General features: G+C 41.7%; 1 pseudogene; it reads left to right on the forward strand.

Moving 5' to 3' along the window:
- The first annotated feature begins 1,330 nt into the window (after nt 1–1,330).
- Nucleotides 1,331–9,724, forward strand: LOC104148464 (myosin-1B-like; annotated as a pseudogene).
- The last annotated feature ends 6,947 nt before the right edge of the window (nt 9,725–16,671 follow it).

Genomic DNA, 16,671 nt, shown 5'->3' on the forward strand with positions numbered 1-16,671 from the left:
CATGTGCTCAGTCAAGTTTTCCAAACAATGCTTTGCCAAAAATGTTTTGACCTAGGAAAGAGGAGGAGGGAGTTGTATGTGCACACCAGAACCTTTTAAAGTTCTGGTAGGACAAGTCTGCTCTGTCTCCACAGAAAGCTTCATGGTAAGCTGGAGGCTGGCAGAGTCCCACTGAATTCCTGCTGCCTGTGGAACTACTTTCCTCAAAGGACTATCTGTATCAATAGAGATATTCTTTCTACTTTCAAGCCACTTGCATATTTTCACCCTGAGTTTTAGCTTTTAAATTCTCTGAAGCAATAAGGTGGAAGTTGTCATTTATGTTTTACAGTATTGACCAGCTTCCAGCCTACAAGCCACCCATCTGGTATTACAACAGGTAAGACCCTAATTTACTCCTTCCTCAGGTACGGACCATTCACAGTGGGGGCTTTACGCACCTGTATAGGCACTTCCTATATCCTTTTACATCTCTGCATATTAATGCAGTGCATTCCTACCTGGATTGTGTTGTCTAAAACAGAAAATTTATTTTCATAACTAGGCTTGACCCATCTGATACCTTCTAGGAAATACATAACCTCTCGCCACACAGAACTGTAAACAAGAAGCTCTCTGTAAATGAACATCCAAGAAAGAAAAGATGGATTAACTGCATATGTAAAGTTAAGACTTCGTCAAATCCCTCTGGGCTCTTTTTATTGAGAGGTTGTCTTATTTTGCCACAGCATAATCTTAAAGAATCAGCTTGAACTGGAGGAGACGGAACAACTAGAGAAGCTAAAACTGTTTTTTCTAACTCAGAGCACAGAGCATAGAGCTAGAGCTTAGGCAATTCACAATTTTGCTTTCTCCATACCTATTATCCTATGTTGCTCCATCTCTTTAGTTAATACAAAGTATGTCATATAAAGTATTCCAGAGAAAGAAGATTTAAAAGGACTTTCATAATTTTACTAAGCTGAATTCTTTTGGTATCTCTGCTACTTAAAATAGGATGTTAATGTTGTGCCAATCAATCCAACATTTCTCTGTAGCCTACCAACAGACTACTAGACTAAAGAACAGATCATGTAAACTGGAAATCAGGTAAAGAAAGTAAAAATAATATAAAACAACCCCCTTTATTATTTTTAGGATCTAAATGTATTAAAGTATATCTGTGGTGAAGAGCAGGTCAGACAGAGAGGGAGACCATACGAAGAGACAGAGCAGAACTCTGCTGAGTCTACTAAGTGTGTAGTACAAAAGCATTTCTTCCCTCACTCAGCACTGTTGTATGTTTCTCCCATTCAGCCTCCTGCCATGCTACATTCAATAAATCACGGCCATGTCTACAGATGCTGAGATGGCCATCTTTGGGGAGGCAGCTCCTTATCTCCGAAAGTCAGAAAAGGAGAGAATCGAGGCCCAGAACAAGCCCTTTGATGCCAAGTCATCAGTCTTTGTGGTACATGCTAAGGAATCCTATGTGAAAAGCACAATCCAGAGCAAAGAAGGAGGAAGGGTCACTGTCAAGACCGAAGCAGGAGAAGTGAGTAAATGGTATCATTTGCAAAAAATATTTAATTCCCACTCTGAGCTTTTAGCTGACACTTTGGGATCTCTATTTTCCTCGGCAGACTCTGACCGTGAAGGAAGATCAAGTCTTCTCCATGAACCCTCCTAAGTATGACAAAATTGAGGACATGGCCATGATGACCCACCTCCATGAACCCGCTGTGCTGTATAAGAGCGTTATGCAGCCTGGATGATCTACGTAAGTACCAGCAGCAGTCCTCCTGCAGCTAGCTAGGAAGAACTGCTATGAGTGGAAGCCAACTTGCTGTCTCCCTTCCTCACAGACCTACTCGGGTCTCTTCTGTGTCACTGTCAACCTCTACAAGTGGCTGTCGGTGTACAGCCTGGAGGTGGTGTTGGCCTACTGAGGCAAAAAGCGCCAGGAGGCTCCTCCCCACATCTTCTCCATCTCTGACAATGCCTATCAGTTCATGTTAACTGGTGAGTGGCCACGTCTCCCTCACACTGATCACATCAAAAATCCCCACAGTGTTGTTACTGGGGAATATGGCAAAGTAGCTAAGGACACCACAGAGGTGTAGCACAGAAAACAGAAGCAAATAAATCAGCAACTCATTTCAAGCTAAACTGAACCTGAAACATGCATGGACTTAGCTCTTAGGAGAGACAGAATATTTCAATAGACCTCCTGGAATTTTTTTTTTTGCCAGAAATTTTTTTTTTTTGCCAGTCAGAAATAATAGCTAATGAAAAATATTGAATATTCTTATTCACTTTTGCACCTCTTTTCTTTAGCTGAGTGGAGAAAGACACTGTTAAAATATGAAATTCAATGCATTACTAGGAAATCTGATTCTACCATTCTTTAAAACCCAGACATTAAATACACTTTTCCAGAATCCTTGGCTCCCCGTACTAGGAACAAGATTTCACTTATATCCTTCATAAGCTTTTTGTATAATGTGATAGAAGCTATTATAAACTGAAAATTAATTTAAACCCATAGTAATGGCAATTACTCTACAATTAGACTTTTAAAAAAGCCTGTGTGGATTAAATGATAAGTCTTGATGGGCTTCAGCTGAGAGTGACCTAATATACAGTGACATCTGGAAAGCCTCAGCTGATATTCATCTCTCAGCTGCTTAGTAACAGTTCAATGTTACTCAGGAGAACTACTAACTGTCTCCTCACTTCTACCTCTTTCAGAGATCATGAGAATCAGTCAATCATGATCATGTATGTACATTCCCTGATCAGGTTTCTGCGCGGTTGCTCTGTGCAAAGGAAATGCATGCCTGATCATATGTTCTCTGGTTTGACAGCGGAGAATCTGGTGCCGGGAAGACTGTGAACACAAAGCATGTCATCCAGTACTTTGCAACAATTGCAGCTAGTGGGGAGAAGAAGAAGGAGGAGCAGCCACAGCAGGCAGGCAAAATGCAGGTGAGTTCCTGGTGAGGCAAAAATGCAGGTGAGGGATAGGACCCTCCAGCTTTCAGCTTTATTTAGGAGCTATATCATGACAATAATATTTCTGTCTTAGGGAACACTTGAGGATCAAATCATCAGTGCCAACCCACTGCTGGAAGCTTTAATGCCAAGACTGTGAGGAATGACATCTCCTCACGCTTTGTGAGTTGTTGCCTTGAACAAAATAACCTTTTTCTTACCAGCAAAATGACTGGAATGTTCTCATAATCAGAATTGGTAAAACATATCTATACTGACTTTTTTCTTCTTTCAGAGTAAATTCATCAGAATCCATTTTGATGCCACAGGGAAACTGGCTTCTGCTGATATTGAAACATGTAAGAGACCCTCCTGACCTGATCACATTCCTTCCTACCTTCCTCAGTTCTTATGCTAACTCTATTCTACCTTCCTTGCCAGATCTGCTGGAGAAGTCCAGAGTCACTTTCCAACTCAAGGCAGAAAGAAGCTACCACATATTTTATCAGATCATGTCCAACAAGAAGCTAGAGCTAATTGGTAGGAAGAATCATTAATTTATCTGGGAGAAGTTCACTAAGCAACATTTAATTCTATTACATGCCAATTACTTTTGGTCTGTATGTGTTTTGTATTTGTTTTAAGAGATGCTACTGATTACCACCAACCCATATGACTATCATTATGTGAGTCACAGTTCTCAGTATTTATGACCAAGAAGAGCTGATGGCCACAGACATAAGTAATACATTGAAGTTTTGTTAGATGGATGCCTACCTTTCATAGGCATGGTACTTACTTTAGCAACTCTTGTTAGAGTGCCGTGACATCCTAGGCTTCACTGCAGATGAAAAAACAGCCATTTACAAGCTAACAGAGCTGTCATGCACTATGGAAACCTGAAATTTAAGCAGAAGCAGCATGAGGAGCAGGCAGAAGCAGATGGCACAGAAGGTATTAGCATAATATATACTGGACCACTCACTAATATAAGCAATAACTCTAAGCCAAATTCATTGATTCATTCTGGATTTTTTTCAAAATGCTAGTATTGCAGAATATAAGCATGTCCTGACTAGATTACTTTTCTGAAAGAAGGCAACTTCTTTCTTGAAATAGGAGTCAGCAGAAGAAAGGTAACCCTTGCTGGTATACCGTATAGCATCTTCTGAGATTTGGGAGATAACTCAGAGCTACTCCACTTACTGACTTTAAGTTTATGTGACCAGACAACTGCTATCTTTTATCAGTTACAGTCTGCTATCAGTTATAGTCACTTCCTAAGGGTACTATTTTCAGATGAATAAAGCTAGAATCCTGAAACTGTTCTACCAGAAAGCCCTTACTGCGGAGACAACTCATACTGTAGTAAACTGTAGTTTGGTAAACTCTACTATTTTATTTCACATGGGAGGTTAAAAAGGAACATCAGTTAATAATGCAATTGTGTTTCCTATATTCTCTGTTTATATAATGTCTACCTAGTTTTCTTTGCCTGGGATTTTTCAAAGGTGTATTCCTTTAAAAGTTCATGCAAAGGTTTTGATGAAAACAAAGTTATTTGCATATATTACAAAAAGCTGTGTACTACTGAGTTTTTTCCTTCCTTTAGAAACATTAAGATATCAACGAAAATGAATTTGAAGAATATAATAGCAATGAATCTGATAATGAAGAATAATAGTAGTAGAATACACTACAAATACTATGAATAATTTTATTTAAGTGATGTCAAGCATGCCATTTTGCTGATCATATCCTGGAAGCGTTTGCAGCATTGTTTATAATAATGATTCCATTTAAATCAATTGTGTTGTACAGACTCAAGTCAACATAAAATTTGGCCACTAGACCCTTCTGAGGATTACTATGAATCTGTGAACAAATTTCTCTGTGTGGTAAAGCCATCTTTTATTTTGCCAGCTTTGTTTGCTCATAAAGCTGAGAAAGGACTGTGGTAGTTCATCTTTTTCCATTTCCTGTTGACTCCATATACTGTGCAATACATCTGTTTCTTTACCTGTTTTTGAAGACATCAGGTAACACAAGCAACCTTTTCCAGTACTTCATAATTACTGAGGAATGCGGATTATGCTGAACTACAAATATATTATTTTCTTTATCTTAACTAGACTTTTCATCTTGACCAAACTTGCCTTTTCTACTTGTTTTAAAAGAACAATGATGCCTGCCAGTGCCTTAAAAATTAATTTATCTTGGCATTTAGTTGCTGACAAGGCTGCCTATGTGATGGGTTTGAATTCAGCTACCCTGCTGAAGGTCCTGTGCTACCCCTGAGTCAAGGTTGGAAATGAATATGTGACCAAGGGTCAAACTGTGCAGCAGGTAATAATCAGTGTCTGACAACCTATTGCTTGAACTGAATCACCTGGACTTCCTTTTTTTCTCTGAATGTTAACTCTAAGCCTTTTGTCTTTAATTTAGGTATACAATTCAGTAGGTGGCCTGGCAAAGGCTGTCTTTGAGAAGATGTTCTTGTGGATGGTCATTCACATCAACCACCAGCTGGACACCAAACAGCCCAGACAGTATTTCATTGGTGCCCTGGACATAGCTGGCTTTGAGATCTTTGATGCAAGAGCAATGTTTCATTAAAACAACTTTAGAAATAAATCAATAGAGAGGTGAAGAATTTAAGAAATAATGATACCTTTTTTGTAGAAATGGGTTTAATCCTTTCAGGTTACACCCAAAGCACCATGACGCCCATAGGCTTTTCGTTGAGAATAGATTTGTGTTGCACATATGCTAATGGAAATGTATAAAAAGTGGTTTTTGACTGTTTATAAGCAGAAGCATGAGACAGAAATGTGCATTAAGTGCCAAATGCCATAGTCACAATTTGCACTCAGAAGGCTTGGGACACACTCGAAATCAGAGTTTGGAAATGTTGGATACACTGATGACTGATTCAGTTTCCCATAACTGAAAAGGCCCGTTCTAGCAGATAACAAAACTGACAGTCCTAAATATTAAAGGGCCTCAGGTTCTAGGGCTCAGAAACATAAAGTTTAGCTTGCCAGTAGAGATGAACTGACAGAAATTCTAAACTCCTGGCTGAGAAGAGGAGGAGCACTCACATATTCTCCCATAATTTGTTAAAGCAAAAAAAAAAAAAAAAGCAGCATTGTTCTTTAACCATAATTTTCTGAAATTAAATTAATAGTAATCTCTGTTTGTAATTGTGCAGTTCAATAGCCTGGAGCAGCTGTGCATCAATTTCACCAATGAGAAACTGCAACAGTTAGGTGCAAACATACAGCATGACTGCTCAGATATCAAAGAAGGGGTATGATATTTGTTATTCCTGGCCTCTAAGATGAAATTCTCTGGCATACTTAGAGGATATCAATGGGTATCACTATCTAAGATTCAATTAAAAAAATTAACTGAAAATACTGTTCATGGGCATTTAGTTATTAAGGTTATCACCTTTAGATCAGTCACATAAAGATTCTCTTACTTATCTGGACCTTTGCAGGAGAATATTCACGCCAGGTAGAGGAGAAAGATGCTCTGATTTCTCAGCTGTCAAGAGGCAAGCAGGCATTCACCCAACAGATTGAGGAACTCAAGAGGCATTTAGAGGAAGAAATAAAGGTGAGGATGCTTTCCAAAATCTGTCTTTGGAGCACTATTCCTTCTGTCTAAGTGATGCCTCAGACACATATGAAAATTGCAGAACCCCCATGATGAGAGGGAAGAAAAGCCCCACTTAGGTAATTCAGTGCAAGCCTTCTCATGATGGCTTTGCTCCCCGTTCCCTCCAGTCTGTTCATTAATTCTTTTGCGAGTTCCCAGCTCTTCCTTTCTCATCCGGTGGATTGCCATCATTCCCATAGGAGAATAATCCAGTGTTTGATAACATTTCAGTCAGGGGATTTCCCAGGACACAGCTACTCCTTGTCCCAATCCCATTGTCTCCCCACAGGCCAAGAATGCCCTGGCCCACGCCTTGCAATCTGCACGCCATGACTGTGACTTGCTCCGGGAACAATATGAAGAGGAGCAGGAAGCCAAGGGAGAGCTGCAGCGTACCCTGTCCAAGGCCAACAGTGAAGTGGCCCAATGGAGAACCAAATACGAGACAGATGCTATTCAGCGCACGGAGGAACTGGAGGAGGCCAAGTATGTGGGGAGGATGGGGAAGTCTGAAGAGACCACTGAGATACTGTGCAGAAGCTAATGCTGTCCTTTGGGGTGGGGTAGCAGGAAGAGGGAAAACATATTCTACAGACAGCGAGGGCTGGCAAAAGCAACAAAGCCCATGAGACAGAGGATGGCAGAGAGAGGCTATGTAGGGTGTGCACAGTGGGCAGAGGCATTGATAGAGCCTGGGAATCAGACCTGGGAATACGATGATTCATCGGGAGGGTTCCTGCGTTGTGCGTGAAAGGGGATCTCACGCTGCCAAGTGGCTACACATCCTGCTGTGAAAAGCATACCAGCTGCACACCACAGGCTCCCTAGCGCTTCCTCACTGGGAGCTGTGCTTACCATCTCCCAGGAAGAAGCTGGCACAGCGTCTGCAGGAAGCGGAGGAACACGTTGAGGCCGTGAACGCCAAATGCGCTTCCCTGGAAAAGACAAAGCAGCGGCTGCAGAATGAAGTGGAGGACCTGATGATCGACGTGGAAAGAGCAAACGCTGCTTGCGCAGCTCTGGACAAGAAGCAGAAGAACTTTGACAAGGTAACCTGGGCTCCCGCCCTGTGGTCTGGGGACGGGGCATCCCCTCATGACTGCCACGTCCATACTCAGGCCCTGTTGCTCTTCAGATCCTGGCAGAGTGGAAGCAGAAGTATGAGGAAACGCAGGCTGAGCTGGAAGCCTCCCAGAAGGAGTCGCGCTCCCTCAGCACGGAGCTGTTTAAGATGAAGAATGCCTATGAGGAGTCCTTGGACCACCTGGAAACGCTGAAGCGTGAGAACAAGAACTTGCAGCGTAAGTCCCGGGCGCTCTGCTCCTGACTGGGCTTTCCCACAAGCCTGTCTGTCCACCACCCCACATGGGTCCCTGCCCGCAGTGCTGCGAGGGTGCGAGTCACCGTGGGGTGGCAGGGCCTTTCCCCTCCTGCTCAATGCCTGACCCTGCCATTTGTCTCTGTCCCTACAGAGGAGATTGCTGACCTCACGGAGCAGATTGCAGAGGGAGGAAAGGCCATTCATGAGCTGGAGAAAATGAAGAAGCAGGTTGAGCAGGAGAAATCTGAAATCCAGGCCGCTCTGGAGGAAGCTGAGGTACACAGCATTACTTATTGATCTCTTAAAAGTCTTGGACCTGTATCCCATTATAAACACAGTGAAATTTTTCCCACAGACAAGAGGAAAAAAGATTATGTAGAAAAGTGTGAAGATATCTGTAAGTGTAAAGATCTGAAACACAGTACTCTTCTCTACTTGCTTTAATGAAGACTACTGTCTCAATTGCTATGATATTTAAAGCCTAAGGTTCAACTTTTGTCCTGTAACAAACACTGAATTCTCATTTATTCTTGTTTAGGCCTCCCTAGAACATGAAGAGGGGAAGATTGTTCGCATCCAGCTGGAGCTGAACCAGGTGAAGTCTGAGATTGACCGCAAGATAGCAGAAAAAGATGAGGAAATCGACCAGCTGAAGAGAAACCACCTCAGAATTGTGGAGTCCTTGCAGAGCACCCTGGATGCAGAGATCAGGAGCAGGAATGATGCCCTGAGGCTGAAGAAGAAGATGGAGGGAGACCTGAATGAAATAGAAATCCAGCTGAGCCATGCCAATCGCCAGGCAGCAGAGGCCCAAAAGAACCTGAGAAACACACAGGGAGCACTCAAGGTCCATTGAATAAAAGATGCACATGGAGAAATCACTTAGCTTACATTTTCATTGCCAAAAGTCCCTAAGCCAGCTTATAATTTCTCTCATTCACCCTACAGGATACCCAGATACACTTGGACGATGTGCAAATAAGTGCTTCTATTACTTATCATTTTTCTTTTAGTCTGAGGAAGACAGGAAGAATGTTCTTAGGCTCCAGGATCTGGTGGATAAGCTGCAAATGACGGTGAAATCCTACAAAAGGCAAGCTGAGGAGGCTGTAAGTATCGCTCTGTGCACAGTCAGCCTTTTTCCTAGTGGAGGTAGAATTCTTCACTGGCATTTTCTTCTGTCCAGCTCTTTGAACCCTTGAGGTTTTTTTGGCGCTTTTGCTGCTACAAGACAATGAGAAATATAGGAGTAAGAACTGCTGCTTTTAGGAGGGGCTTTCCTTGTCGTTTTCAAATCCTCACTCCTATTCTCTTTCCTTCTCTGTTCCCTAACCCATGTGTCAGAGACAGCTAGATAGTCTGTCTTTCCAGGTCTCTGTCATGGACAAGTACATAAAGTTGCTAAAGCCTTTTTGACACCCCAATGCTCTCTTCTCCTTTGACACACTTAACACTCTGAGTGGCTTCTTAGCTCGTTATGTATGGAACCTGCTCTGTTTGCCCAGCTGTGGAGTTTGAATTTTTTCTGGCCAGTTCTCGGGTATTAAATTTAATGATAAATCTGAAACATCACCCTTCAGCTGTTCTGGCTCCACGTGCAACATGTACTTTTCAGAACTCCCTCTCCCCCCATAGGAGGAGCTGTCCAATGTCAACCTCTCCAAATTCCGCAAGAACCAGCACGTGTTGCAGGAAGCTGAGGAGCGGGCTGACATTGCAGAGTCCCAGGTCAACAAACTCCTAGCCAAGAATTTCATAAAAAGATAAAAGAGGAGGAATGAAGATCACATGAGGCTAAAAGGAAATCCATGAGAGACGCACAAAATGTGAACCTCTCTTTTCCTTTCTTCTGCAATTATTATTTTTGTCTAGTTAACAAAGATAGTAGAGACCTTCATATGTGCAGAATGAACAAGTGATCATCATGTTTCACTTATTTATTCTAATATCTCATTACCATTGGTGTACATGTTCACAGTCAAAGTGTATTAAACAGCACAACCTTTTTACCTTTACATTTAAAAAAAAAAAAAATCAAATCAGAAACAATAATGATTATATGGATTTTTCTCCTCAACCTGCAGGGAAAAACATAATTTTATTTGACAAACTAAGATTATACTCTTTCAAGTTATTTTGACTAGGTTTTACCAATAAAAAAGGGGAGGGAGGGGGGTTTAAATGCATTTAAAAAAAATGCATTAATTGAAAATTGTTGCTCACTCGGGGTGTGAGAAGCTCATATTGCCTTTAATTCACATTCATATTGGCTTTAATTCAGGACACTGAAGTTCAACCCTCCAACCATAAAGGAGCAGTCTAACAAACGAGATGAGATAGTGGCAGAAAGGTATATCCTTGGTCTCTTTCAAGGTCTCATTCTTCACTTTCAAGAAGAATGTCTACTGAGGTATCAGTAAGTTATCAGCAAACTTTGCTACATTTACCTATCTGTAGTCAAATCCAATTTCTGATATTTCTATTGTGTAGAAAAGTCCACATGTGGACACAATTTCTGATATTTCTCTTTCTGACACATAGCGGAGAACCAATAAAACTGTGAGATTTTCTATTTCTCAAGCAAGGAGTCTGTGAAACAAGAGGAAGTCATACTTTACCATTGTTTTTTCTAAGTAGCAATATTAGAAGCAAATATTAGTGCAAGCTAATTATCTCATACTGAGTGATAATAGATTGATTCAGTTTACATCAGAAGAAAAGATATGCAGAAAATAACTTAGATCACCTTATTAGACACTAAGGAAAATTTTGAACTTAAAAGATTCATGTACATAAATGTAAAACCTTAGAATTTCTCATATAAAATGTGAAGCAACTATCAACAGTGGATGGAGATCTTTTTCTTCTGCTGATGTCCTTTTATTTTAAAAGAGCCTTATATAGAAATGAAACATAGTACTTCATAATGAATTACAAGTTCTGCGTGAGATTTACCTGCTGCAATCCAAAGCAGGGTAGATACTCTGAGAGTGTTAGCTTATCTCATCTCACTGGCTCATTCCACTACTGTCTGCATGCATGCTTGCTGCAGGGAGGCCTGCAAAGGAAGCAAGCCATTGCTTTCTCCGTGGAAATCAAATACAGTCTTCAGGGGTTTCTACATTTTCCACATTCTGACCTGCACAGACAACTTGTCCATGCTTGGACACAGACATAGAGGGGTGGGAGAGCAGCAGAGTCCTGGATTAGAAAAAGGAGTCCCTGAAGAAAGATGCCCCATGGAAGCGATAAGAAGATGAAAGAGGTCTGTTTACCTAGCTTGCCAGTGATGCAGATGACAGCAGTACGAGAAGATGGACTGCTGGCACAGAATACTGCCTTCTTCAGTTAGCACTAGAGGAGACAGCTCAATCACCACTTACACTAATCTTTACAGTCTCAGATCTTGGGAAGAGTCCTATGACCAAGAACACTACAAGAGACACCGACCAACAGCTTCTCCAAACACATCAATAATGTGGTGTACCTCATGGCTGTACGGCTGCACTTATCATCTTCAGGAACCTTACTGACCCAAAACGTGACAGCAGGAAGAGCTGATCATGGCAAAGACAATAGGAAGCACTGCACTCAGCTCAAATGCAGTAGTGAAGGATATGATAACAAAGTGAGCTGGAAGATGAACATAGCCAGTACTGGCAGATTTCTGCATTGCAATAGAAACTCTCTTAGGGGCAAAAAGCTTTCTTCTTCTAGCTAAGAACATTCCCTTACTCCTCTTTCCCTATATGTATTCCTTCCCATTCCACGAGGGATTCACAACATGAGCCAAGTCCTGACCAACATCACAAGCTTGACCTTGTACCTACATGTACCCTAATGTGATTCCAGCCAAAGCTCAAGGAATCTCATGCAAAGACCTAAGAAATACATTCCCTTCCTCAAGATGTCATATCATAGTAATGTCTGAGTTATTAAACTTAAGCACAGCCGGATGGTCTCCTTACTTGAGCAACTGAGTGCAGATTATAAAATCACATAGTACATATCTCACATGTCATATTGCACCCTTACCACAAGCCCCACCCTCCTTTCTTCCCTCAGCCCCACCCTCCTTTCTTCCCTCACTCTTCCCTTCTCATCTCATCTCCTCTCCTCCCCCCTCCAAAACCCTACTACTGAAAGTGACTCTCACAGAGCCTGTATGTTTGAAGAAGGAGGAAGAGATCCCTGCCGTTCCAAGGGAAAGGACAGCTGCAAGACAGTGTTAATGCTGGCTATTACGACTTATTTTGATTTAATGGGAATATGTGACTAGAAGCCTCTTATTATTCCACTGTGTGTCCTGTCACAGCAATATAATCCCATCCATCCTTTCTTCCCTTCTTTCTTCCTTCCCTCCTATTCACCTTTCCACAGTTTTTCCAAAATCTAACTTCTTTCTACTCGTTTCCTCCAGGCCTTTGTTCCCATTTTAATTCTCTCCCACCCTCCCTCCCTCCCCTGTCCCTATTTCTATTCACAGGCTAATTCTTTTTCCTGTTCAGTGTCATTTTCAATATACTGGGTTCTTCCAATTTCCTAAGAATAGTTTGTTAGCCCCTAAGATAACATTTAATTTTGAGCTGTATTAGACATTCAACACCTACATGTTGAATGCAAATGTAAAATGAAGTACAACTTTTATTGTGTAAGGTGTGTAACTGCTGAGCACAGTTTACAAATTAGTAAGTAAACTGGATGCTTGGGGATATAGTCAATGTGTCTAAGGGCTCTGGTAAATTAGAAGTGAAGTTGTTTTTTCTACATAGGGTTACTGGTAGATAAATTTGTTCTTGCCAAGCCCCAACGAAAGAGTGTGAGATCGGTTTGGCTGGTATTTCTGGCATATGTGACAAGCTTTGACAGCTACCTCAAGCTTGCTGTTTATTTAAAGCAAATGTTCAGCATCTTTGGCCATCCCATTAGAATTGTCAATCCCTAATTGACCGTCTGCGCCCTTTTTGGATCTTTCTAGTCCTCCAGCCAAATCCTTAGTACTGTAAAAAATGTCTTCAAATGCTAGGAGTTCTTAATAAAATATGTAAATAACAGTTTGGCAGCAGAGGACAGCTGGAGGTAGGCAGGGACACCACTCAGTCCATTTTAGCAATGGTAGTTCAGGATCAACCACAGCTCAGCATCTCTGGCTCTCTTCAGTGCTACTTGAACCCCCTGGTTTTACGTGGCAGCCCATATGTGAGCAATACCTGTTTTCCCTGTGACACTTGTAACGCTAAACACAGCCCAAATGGCAATATGAAGAAGTGTCTCCCACAGCAGGATTTGTAAATGTACTAACATGTGCCCTGTTATTCCAAGGGTTCTTCACAGACCTTCGCTATTACATCACACAATATTTGGTATCAGTCACTCTTCAGACGGGAGGGAAGAAAAGGAGCAAAGTTTTCTGATAATGCACATATTTAGTTGGCCTTACACAAGAGATTTTTTTTTTTCAAGTTTCTTCTTGTAGCTGTCTATTATTTCTGTTTTCTCTACCATGAAAGCCAGAGTGGAAGCCAGAGGGAGGCCAGTAGCCAGGAGTCCCTCACCTGTTGGTGCTGGAGTGCTGAGCACAGGAGGAGAGGCAGGAGGCTTGTCCCTTCAGTGGCAGCAGTGACAGCCCCACATGGCCTTCTCCTGTGGGGAGCTGCCCATCACCCTGAGCGGCTCTCAAGGGCAGGGGCCCTGCCAGGGTAAGTGTGAAGGGAAGTAGACTAGCAAATACCAGCTAAGAGCTGGTTTTAAACCCCCTTTCTGTGGTCTGTTCACCTCTTTTGGGGCTTTTGATATTTCCTCTTCTCTTCACAGTAATTTCTTAGCACCTTTCACCCCTGCAATCTGCCCTGGCCTCAACGCCTCACACCCAGAGTCTGCCCCAACTCCTGCCTAGTTTCCAGGCACTGCCTGCTGCAAGCCTCTGCAGGCAGTAGGCCCCTCTGGCTGCCTCAGGGCCCAGTCTCCATCGGGCCTGCCCTTGCACTTGAGTCACACAGTGGTGCAGAGGGCTGCTCACACTCCCAGTGCTCTTCAGATCTTCAACATTGCAGGTGCTGCTTCTGGAATCTTCTGTGTGGACATGGTCCTGGCTCCAGGCTGGCTCCCAACCTCTGAGCACATGGCAGCAGAATGAGAGAAGGCGTGCTGGGTGAGCCTGTCAGATATAACAGATGAAAGGAAATATTCTGGCAGGAGGTTTATTTAGTCCTTTCTTCCATCAGTTAAAAGTAACACTACTTATGTAATATTGAAGATGGTAGATAGGAAAGCATCAGTGGCATAGAAATATTAGAATAGAAATCTGATTAACTTCTGGAGTATGCCCAAAATGGGAAATAAATTATTTTATCCTCTATATGTGTTTATTCATTTCCTGGAATGTATGACAGAGATAGTCTTTATGCCCTTTCAGCTTGCTGTATTTGTTGAGTGAATGTTCACCAGTGATTGCCTGAAATCGCTCTCCTTCCGACATTCATCATGGATTATGATTTTTCTTTGCTGGCTTCTTGAAAAGCAGCCTTTTTAGTCCAAACTAACCTGGTAGAAAGATAAAATCTGAACTAGTTACAATACAAAGAAAAAAAATTATTTGCATAGTTTTTGACGTTATTCTTAATAAGCAAAATTTATCCTTTATGATAGCCTGAAATATTTTCTTTCTCAAAAAGAAGCCATGATCTTTCGACAAGGTTGAGAGCTAGTCAAATACGCTACCTAGGATTCCCATTTCACTATGATCTCTCTAGAAGGATCTGTAGGTGCTTCTGTGACGGTGTGAATGCTCTCAGAAGGAAGAAACGGGCAGTATAAGCATGAACTAGTCACAAAAAGATGGAGATTTCAGTGGTGGATAGATATGTGATACTACGTTTGGATTTGTGACTTGTGAGAATGAGATTCAATGCCAGACTCAAATATCTACATTTAGGCATCTTCATGCCTAAGCAAATAAGCAGATGAGTGGACTGAGTGTCTAAACTCCCAATACAGATGTATTATTGGAGTGAAGCAAATGTTTTTGGAACTCCATCACCTGGAGCTCCATCACCAATAAGGGGATCTCAGGCATCTAGCTCACAGGTAGATGTTGCATGTGTCTACATATTGTTTGCTGTGAAGTGAAGGATTGCTTTTGATGGAGAATTTGAACAAATGGGAATGCATGTGTATGCTAGGAGGGCCTTACCTGTATAGGTAACATGGAAGGAGGTTGCAGTGGATTTAGTGGAGGAGGGGAGGCCCTGGGAGAATATTATAGCTGGTAGGAAAGTGCCAAACTACTCTTTTTGAAAGACTTTGGAAAGTCACAGTTGGTTTTGTTCTGCCTGGTTAAAATGAAACTATTGTTTATTTAAAGTGAAAGATTTCCTGACACTTTGGAGGATGAAAAAGCCTTTTTTTTTTTAATTTACAAGCTACTACAATTAAAATTCTTAGATTTTGACTTTTTCTTTTTTGCAACCCAGAAAGTCACAGTTTCAGTTTTTCTTTGGCTGCTACAGAGTTTTCCAAAATTAAGAAAACTTTGCTCTCTTAGACTGGCAAAAAGGAAGATGCAAAAGCAAGAGTGAATATAGACTAAAAATCAGTATTCACTTTTCATTCTGTTATATTGACTAGCAAAAAAGAAATCCAAACAAAAGCAAGGAAAAAGAATAAGATCATCAAAATGTTGCAAGTTGTGAAAATATTCAATTTCAGTGTAATTTTAAAAAATACCTTGAAAAAGTATTCCTCATACATCATTTTGAGGCTTGAAAAGGGTATGTATGCTTCTTTTTCTATTTGAAAAAATCTTACCAATGAACATTTTTAACAAGCTGGCGGCTTTATGCTGGTATCATAAGATGTGGCTGTGAAGAAACTGTATGCTGAAATATATTTTTCTTTCAGTTGTAGTGAGCTTTGATCTAGATGAACTATCTGAAATTTCACAGCAGATTCTCATTCTCAGCAGTGTAATTGCATTAAAGCCAGGGAAGAAGTGTTGTTTGACTGTTTGAGTTAAACCACAGGCTTCAGTCTTTTATTCTGCAGTATGGATTTACTCCAAATGGTAAAGCTAGCCTCTACAATTTCCTCTCCACCCCCAGGATTGTTGTGCCATCACAGAGACACAGTCAGCTGAGAGAAGAGGAGGAAGGAATTTCCTCACTTTCTTATCTGGACCTCTGAGTAGGTGACACTAAGAGGGAGTGGAGCCCAGCAGGTGGTGCTAAGGGTTGGGGGGTGGGGGGGAAGAGAGGGAACGAGACAGTATGCTAAACAGGAAAGAAATAAAATCAAAGTCTGTCTGCATGGGTTTGAAAGTGTTTCTTAATGAATTGGAGGGTTCCACTGCCCCCCCCTCCTCTCCCCTTCCCTTCCTGTGCTACTGAAGAGCCTGTATGTAACTACCTCTTTAATCTGTGTGGTGGACATCCCAGCGATTAGCACAGCAGAAATGGCCTCCTCCACGTACTAGCATTGGGTTCACCTCCTTGTAACAACGCTTGCCTTTCTCTTTTCCCAACCAGCGTAGGACACGGCTGTTGCTTACCTCTGGAAAGTACATTTATTCACTCTTCATCCTATGTCAGCATCTAGCACACCAGTCCTGCACAAAGTAGTTCTGAACCACTTCATTATGGGCAGAAGCTCTCTTGTGTTCAGTGGTGTATGTGTCTAACTTTAGTGCAACAGCTCCACAGCCCTGTTCATATGGTCCT

This window comes from Struthio camelus, chromosome 19 (genome assembly GCF_040807025.1).
Source record: "Struthio camelus isolate bStrCam1 chromosome 19, bStrCam1.hap1, whole genome shotgun sequence".
Taxonomy (NCBI): domain Eukaryota; kingdom Metazoa; phylum Chordata; class Aves; order Struthioniformes; family Struthionidae; genus Struthio; species Struthio camelus.